The 7,279-nt window shown below is 46.5% G+C and overlaps 1 protein-coding gene across 1 annotated transcript in view; it reads right to left on the bottom strand.

Moving 5' to 3' along the window:
- The window catches only part of St6galnac3 (ST6 N-acetylgalactosaminide alpha-2,6-sialyltransferase 3), a 450,344-nt gene that overhangs the window by 276,156 nt on the left and 166,909 nt on the right, over positions 1–7,279 (bottom strand). The window lies entirely within an intron of this gene.

The following is a 7,279-nucleotide window of genomic DNA, read 5'->3' as shown; positions in this document are numbered from 1 at the left end:
ACCCTCCCAGGACACAGGCGGCCCCATCCCACGGCTGGCAGCCCACACTGAAGACCCTCCCAGGACACAGGCGGCCCCATCCCATGGCTGGCAGCACACAGTAGACACGAAGTGAACAGAGCTAGGGTCCCCACCTCCCTCTGCTCCCTTACCACAAGTGCACTATGACCAGCGGCCTCCTGCCCCTGCCTCCGTGACCACCCAGCACAAAGAACCTACACTGGGAGTCGGTGAGCCTTTCCTTCCTGTAAGCTGACTCTGTCAGATATTTGGTCACAGGGAGGAGGGCAACAAATGCTTGATTACTGTAATTTTATAGCACAGCCTGAGGATAAAGAGATTTGATATTTTCTACCAATCTGCACATTTGTGGAATGCCTGCACCACAGAAGATGTAGAGTCTTAAGCTCAACTTCTTTTTCCAGAACAAGAAAGTGGATGGAAGTAGAAGCTTCTACACACCGGGGCTGCAGGTGTCTGATGCTCCACCGTGCTTTTCTAGTCCTCTCCAGACATCTCTGTGTATGCATGTATGTGTATGGAACATACATACATGTTCGGTTATATGCATGTAGACATATGTGTGCCGGCTCAAATGTGGAGGTCAAAAATCAACACCAGGTGTTTTCTTCAATACTCTCCACCTTATTTTCTGAGGCAAAATTTCTCACTAAGCCTGGAGCTCACAAATTCGGCCATGCTCGCTGGCCGATGAACACCTTGTTGGACCCTTCTGTCTCTACCTCCCTGGCACTGGGATGTGCCTCCTGACCTGGCTTCCTATGGGAATTCTGGAGAAAGCAAACTCTAAGCCTCATGCAAAGCAGGCACTGTTGTGAGCAGCCCTGTCCCCAGAGCCTCCAGTGGCACTTACTGACCACACAGTAATAGTTTGTCGTGCCTGAGAATGCCGCCATGGACGTTCTGGATGTCTAAGATAAGACACGCTCCAGAAATGGAGGACAAGAAGAAAGAAACACGGAAGGGTGTGCATCCGAAAGTCAAACTACTGATGAGACACATGGGAGGTGCCGCGGACCTAAGCCCAGGAAAGCGGTGCAGGGCCGGGCCTCACAGCAACAACCACGTCCTTAGGAAGAAAAAGAATTCTCGACTTGTGCCGCCTTAGGAGTAAAGCTTTTTCAAGCCACGTCGCAGTATGAAACCCACCCCGCCCTCCCACCCTACCCCTGCCACACACACAGACTTTCCCAAAGACTGTTGAGGCTTTCAACTTCTTTACTAAATCCCACCTGTCCCAAGACAGCCCTGGTAACTTGCCACAGGCGTTAGAGAGAGCAGGGTTCACTGGCTAGGCGAACACACCGTCCTCGCTGACGCTCCAATGTGGGGCGTGAGGAGAGCACACCACAATTTCTGCAATCAGTGGTGAAGCGATGCACAAGGAACGGTTTGAGCATACAAAGCCCAAACTGTCTACTTCACCATCAAAATAATTTGGGGATGAAGGCACCTGAAACCAGTGCCTACAAGAAAATCAAATGGCTGTCTAACAGTTTTTAAGAAACGGAAGAAGAAATTCTTACACAAAGGGCATATAAACAACCCCTTTCTTAGATCTAAAAAGAGTTCCTTTTCTTTTAAATCAAGAATGAGAAGAGGAGAGTGAGAGGACCCTGCACACGTCTTGTTAAAGTTGCTCCGATCCTCTGACCCCCGGATGGAATTGTTTGCTTGCTCACAATTACTGATCCTTGTCCAATTAGTATCTAAGCCTTTGACTCTGTATCTCCAGGCCACACTCTCGGGAAGGCTCCTGGGCCACATAAAACTTGAATTAAATCAATTTATATGTTTTCCTCGTTGATCTATCTTATGATAATTTAATTCTCAGGCCCAGTAGGGGAGAAAGCTCAAAAGAAGGGTAGAGATAAATGTGCATGTGTGTGCGTGCGTGCGTGTGCGTGTGTGTTTGTGTGTTTGAGTGTGTGTCTGTATTATCTAGCACACAGTGGGCTCAACATAATATTCCTTCCGGTGCTGCCTGCTATTGCTTCATCGGGGGGCACCAAGCCTTGGGTGAGCAGAGGTGAGGAAAATACAGGGAGAGGGAGACAAAAACTCCCCCCTTCTACTGAATATAGGAATGCTGAAGGCCGGTGTCTTTGAATAAAGAACAACGCATTTAGAACATTAGAGAGTTTTCTAACTACAAAGGGCCATGCTAGTAGCACCTTGAAATGCAACCTAAGTCTCTCTAGTTTGAAATATCTTCAAGAAGCTCTTTGATATCAAAGAACATACCTATTTTCAGTAGTCTAAAACTGTAATTGCTCAGGCTTCCTGGCAGGAAAGAAATAAAGTCTATCACAAAGAAAAACACCTCAATGGAGACCTCCAAAGGAGAGGGAAAGCTTTTGCTGGCAAGCAGAGAACTCAACAGGACTCTTCTGTAACTTGGACAAGGCCCACCACCAGAGAGGGGACCCAAATCACAGCAGGAGGGGACAGGAGAGAGCAGCAGCGCCTGGAGCTGGATCAGTTCTCTGCAAGTTCAAGTGGCTCAGCACAAGTTACCAAAATTTAAATTATCTTCTCATCTACAAAGTGAAGAAAGGATAGCAAATATCCTCCCTTCCCAGGACACTCTGCCTTCCTAGAATGACAGGCAGGTACATTAACTTCATATCAATTAGATGCCTAAGTACACCAGCCACAGCTGCTCCCACGAGCCACCACGCTGCTTCCCTTAAGTAGGCTGAACTTGACCTTCAAAGCCCTTGAAATGCAGAGAAGAAAGGTCCTCTTCTCTGACATTTATGAGTGCTTTTTTTTTTCTGCTTGGCTGCCTTTTACTGCCCAGAACAATAGTGGAAACATGTCGTCGGGACGCTGTAAACACTGAAATCACGGGAGAGGCAGACGGTTTTTATTCCAGGCAGGTTAGAGCCAATCTAATCAAATCTAATGCTCTCCTTCTCTGGAAGCCTACTACTATGTTCAATTTATTTTTTGATTAGAAGTGTAAGATGATAGTCCTCTGTTGGACCACAGCTAAATGATACTGAGGTTTACATTTTCCCTACAAACAATTCATAGGAAACATTAGATCTTAAAGATTTCTTTTTTAAAAAAGCAAACAGCAGCAACAGACTCCCTTACTAGTGGTAAGTTAGAAGAAGATGCCAAGGGAGACATTCCCTCAGTACCCTTTGACTTTGAAAGCAAACTGACTGCTTCTGTTCCAACCAATAATAATGTGCGCCAGAGAGAAAGTTGCCCTGAGTTCTGGGTTTCAGAAATTTGAGAAAAAGAACTTTTGAAAGCACTAGTTTGGTGTGGGAGGTCCTTCTGGATATGTGTTGCTTTTATTGGTTAATGAATAAAGAAGCTGCTTTCGGCCAATGGCTCAACAGAGTGTGGCCAGGCTGGAAAAGATAAAGTAGGCAGATTCAGAGAGACGCCATGTAGTCACCAGAGGGGAAAGACATGAGCTGCCAGCTGGAACCTTGCTGGTAGGCCACGAGCCTTGTGGTAAAATATAAAATAATGGAAATGTGTTAATTCTAGATGTAAGAGCTAGTTAACAATACACTTAAGTGATTGTCCAAACAACGACTTAAATAATATAGTTTTCTGTGTGATTATTTCAGGAGTCTGGGCAGCTGGGAAATAAACAAGCAGCCTCCTACAACACTAGATAGAAGCAGCATAGAGGGGGCTTTATGTGTCCTTAAATACTGAATAACAGGAACATGGGAACTCGTGACTGAACGGTGGTTAGCGAAGAACTATTTTCTTCCCATTCAACAAACCTATGGTCATCCATCAAAACAGAGCTTCCTTAGTGAGCAGACAGCATGACCACACATACGGCTCCAGACCAGTCGGCATGACGACCCAATCTGCCTTCCTGTAGGAAGTTTTCACTGACCAAGCCACCATCCTGTTTCTCCCGCTGTTCCCTGATAGTATGCATCAAAGGCTAGCCACCTCACCTCTGCACACCTACGCACACCTGTCTTCCTGGAGGATGTCTACTACTAAGTAGTAGGCACCACATTTCAGCACTCTGTCACAGGGAGAGCTGTGCTAACTAGTCCCTTGACTCGGGTGGCTGGCCTATCACAAGGGCTTCAGCAGACCCGCTGCCTGCTGTGAGAGCTGTTGCTATCGCTGGTCCCTTCCTGCTGTGCCGCAACAGCGCTGCTGAGAAATACTCTGAAGTCAGGTTTGAGACTCTCGGAGCTTCATAAGAGGTAGGAAGTGAACACCGCCCACTTCTTAAAACATTTATTAATTTGTGTTTGTTTTTCCAAACAGGGTTTCTCTACGTAGCCCTGGCTGTCCTGGAACTCACTCCGTAGACCAGGCTGGCCTCGAACTCACAAAGATCCGAGTGCTGAGAATAAAGGTGTGCATGTCCTTGCATGTGAGTGCCACAGCAGATGTGTGAAGAAACCACACACCACCGCACTCAGCTTATTTTATGTGTGCATGCACATGTGTGCAAGTGCCACCACACACGTGTGAAGTCAGAGGAGCCTGTCCTCTCTTCCACCGTGCGGGTTCCGGTTGTGAAACTCAAACTGTCGGGAGTTGGCGGCAATCATCATCTTTACCCACTGAGCCATCCCACTGGCCCAGTGTCCACTTTTAACACTTCCTTCAGAATATTAAGTTCCTGAGACAGCCTAAGACTGATGCAGGCGATGCTTGACAACCAGTTATAATGAACAACCATCTAAAGAACAACCTTGGAGGTATCTCAGAAGAGCACTCTGTGCGGTTCCTCCATGACAGCGCTAACTCTTCCGGCGACAAATCTCAACCAACACCAGAGCTTGTTCAATGTAAGGCTGCAAACCCAAGCGAGATTACCAATGAGACGAGGTGTCCACTAGCCTGGGGTAGAACACAGGACACATCCTATCGTCCCCCATCTCCGGGCTCATCACCGCAAGTGTTATATTCTGCGACATTCACACATTTCTGAAGGCGTTCCCGGCACAGATTGCGATTCCACTAATCAGCAGATCGTCTTTCATTTTCCTGCAGACTTGAAAATCAATGATGCTGTTCCTTTTCATGAAACTCTTTTTAAAAAGCTCTATTAAATGAGAAGCAGAACAGGGGAATAGCAAGTACATCCTCCTGTTTTCCTCTCGCAGCCCCGGGCTCTTGCCCAAGCTCAGCTATTGCAGCAGTACCGGCAGGAGGCTTGAGGAGCAGCTACTGACTTTGTTTGGCTCCTGGGATCTCCGACAAGCAACCTGCTCCCGCCACCAAGATCCAAGCCACTCTCCCCACTTGGTTCTCTCATGTCTGTTAGTCCTCTTTAACTCAGGGCTTGCAACACACTCCATGCTATTTCCAAGCTGCTAATTGGTTCCTGGGGAGCACCCTGGCTGAGCTGGGGCACTGAGAGAGTGAAAGAGTCAGCCAGGCTTCACGCCCTAGCCAGCACCAGCTCTGTCAGGGTCCCTGCAGCAGGGTCCATGGTACCCTTTGGCTGGAGCACTGTAATCCCAGATCAGCCCTGAGTTCCGATGAGCTGGGGATTTAATTAAGAAACTGTTTCGATATGCCACGGTAAAATATTCAAGAAGGCTCATCAAAAGAAATGAAGCTTTAAAAGTTTAAAGTTTTGGTAGGCTCCAGGACTTGCTTCTGTTTCCATAGATGGTGACGACGGAGGCCATCTACTATTTTCCTGCTCAAGACAAGCCGGGTTATCCACCCACTCCCCTAGGCCTCTCTGAATAATTCAAGCCCTGTCCTGCTGATGTTTCTCAGCCTGACCTTCACATCACAGCCATGGAAAGGAAAACAGAGCTGCTTGGCCACAGTGGGGTGGTAAAAAAGTTGGGTCAGGAGCCCTGTGAGTCCATCCTCCCCATGTCCCTCAAAATCACCTACCTCGTGAAAGATGCCTGCTTCCTTCCCTTCCTCACCTCCTTCCCTCCCTCCCTCCCTCTCTCCCTCCCCCCTCCCTTCATACATATTCACTAATGAAATGATTAGAAGTGATACAAGAAGCAACCACAACACCTAGTCACTCGGGAATGTGAAGACTAGGAGGGAAATGTGTTGTTGGTCACAAGCAAACCGACCCTAGGTTTAAAGAGAAGGGAAGGAAAATGCCCAAAATGACCTGGGTTCCGACCCTGAGCCTGGTACTGCCACCAGTGTCACATCTTTGGGTCTCAGTTTCCTTTGCTACAAGATCTGGGGTTCACAGAGTAATTGTAGAAACATCTGCCCCCTGAAAAGACAGGCCATCTATGATAGGAAAAAAAAAAAAAAAAAAAACAAAACCACAAAATCAAAACGAACAAAATTTCCTACCAGAAAACAATAAAATTAGCAGACTGTTTGTTTCACATGGCTGTAGAAGTCTACTAAAATAAAGTAGGCCCCCGTGCCTTATTATGGATGGGAGGATCTTTAAGATATATTAGATGAAAATAAGAAAGGGGGAAGGGAGTGAGGAGTCCCTTGGGTACAAAGTTGTCTACAGAATATTATTGTCAGCTATCAAAAAATCTGCTAAATAACATTGAATATTTTTTGTCTGACTTTTTTCCGTTTTCTAGATTTACCTGTATGTAAATAAACACCACCCCTCCACATTCATTAGTAACCAAGAAAGTCCTCCACAGACATGCCCAGAGACCAACTAGTCTGACTTGGTCAATCTCTCAACTGAGTGTCCCTTCTCAGGTGACCCAAGTCTGTATAAAGTGGCAAAGCTAACAAGAGTAGACCCCAAATGTGCCTTTGGTAAATAACTATTAAGTTCCCCATTGAATATTGGCGTTCAATCTCCAAGATCTATATCTCTGTAGGGAATACACCATTGTTCTGTTGGTTGTAATTTAAGGCACTTAGTTTTATTTCATCGTTTCCTAGTCACTTCCCCCCCCTGTTCTCAGTGATAAGTAAATAAACATCCTTTTTAGCTAATGTTTTTCCTAGTCATACCCTACGTTAAATTTAAAGTCTTACCCTCCTTGGGATGTTACCACTCCCCCCAACCGGGTCATGCTTAACATTTTCCACCTGAATTAACATATTTAGACTTCAAAAGGCGATGAGCCAGAGTGCCCAGTGAATCAGCCCAGAGCAGGAGGCCCAGCAATCCTCTGACTTTCCTCTGTGTTCATGACCAATGCCCTTTTCTGCCTTTCAGGAAAAAAAAGTGTCTAAAGTGCTTGAGAGAAGTATCTGGCCTCACACAGAGAGATCAATGGAATCTAAGCCGAATGGAACTGCCAGCCTTTGGTAGTGTTCGTAACAAACGCAGGTGAGATGAAAA

This window comes from Microtus ochrogaster, chromosome 21 (genome assembly GCF_000317375.1).
Source record: "Microtus ochrogaster isolate Prairie Vole_2 chromosome 21, MicOch1.0, whole genome shotgun sequence".
Taxonomy (NCBI): Eukaryota; Metazoa; Chordata; class Mammalia; order Rodentia; family Cricetidae; genus Microtus; species Microtus ochrogaster.
This window is presented reverse-complemented; position numbering and strand designations above follow the sequence as displayed.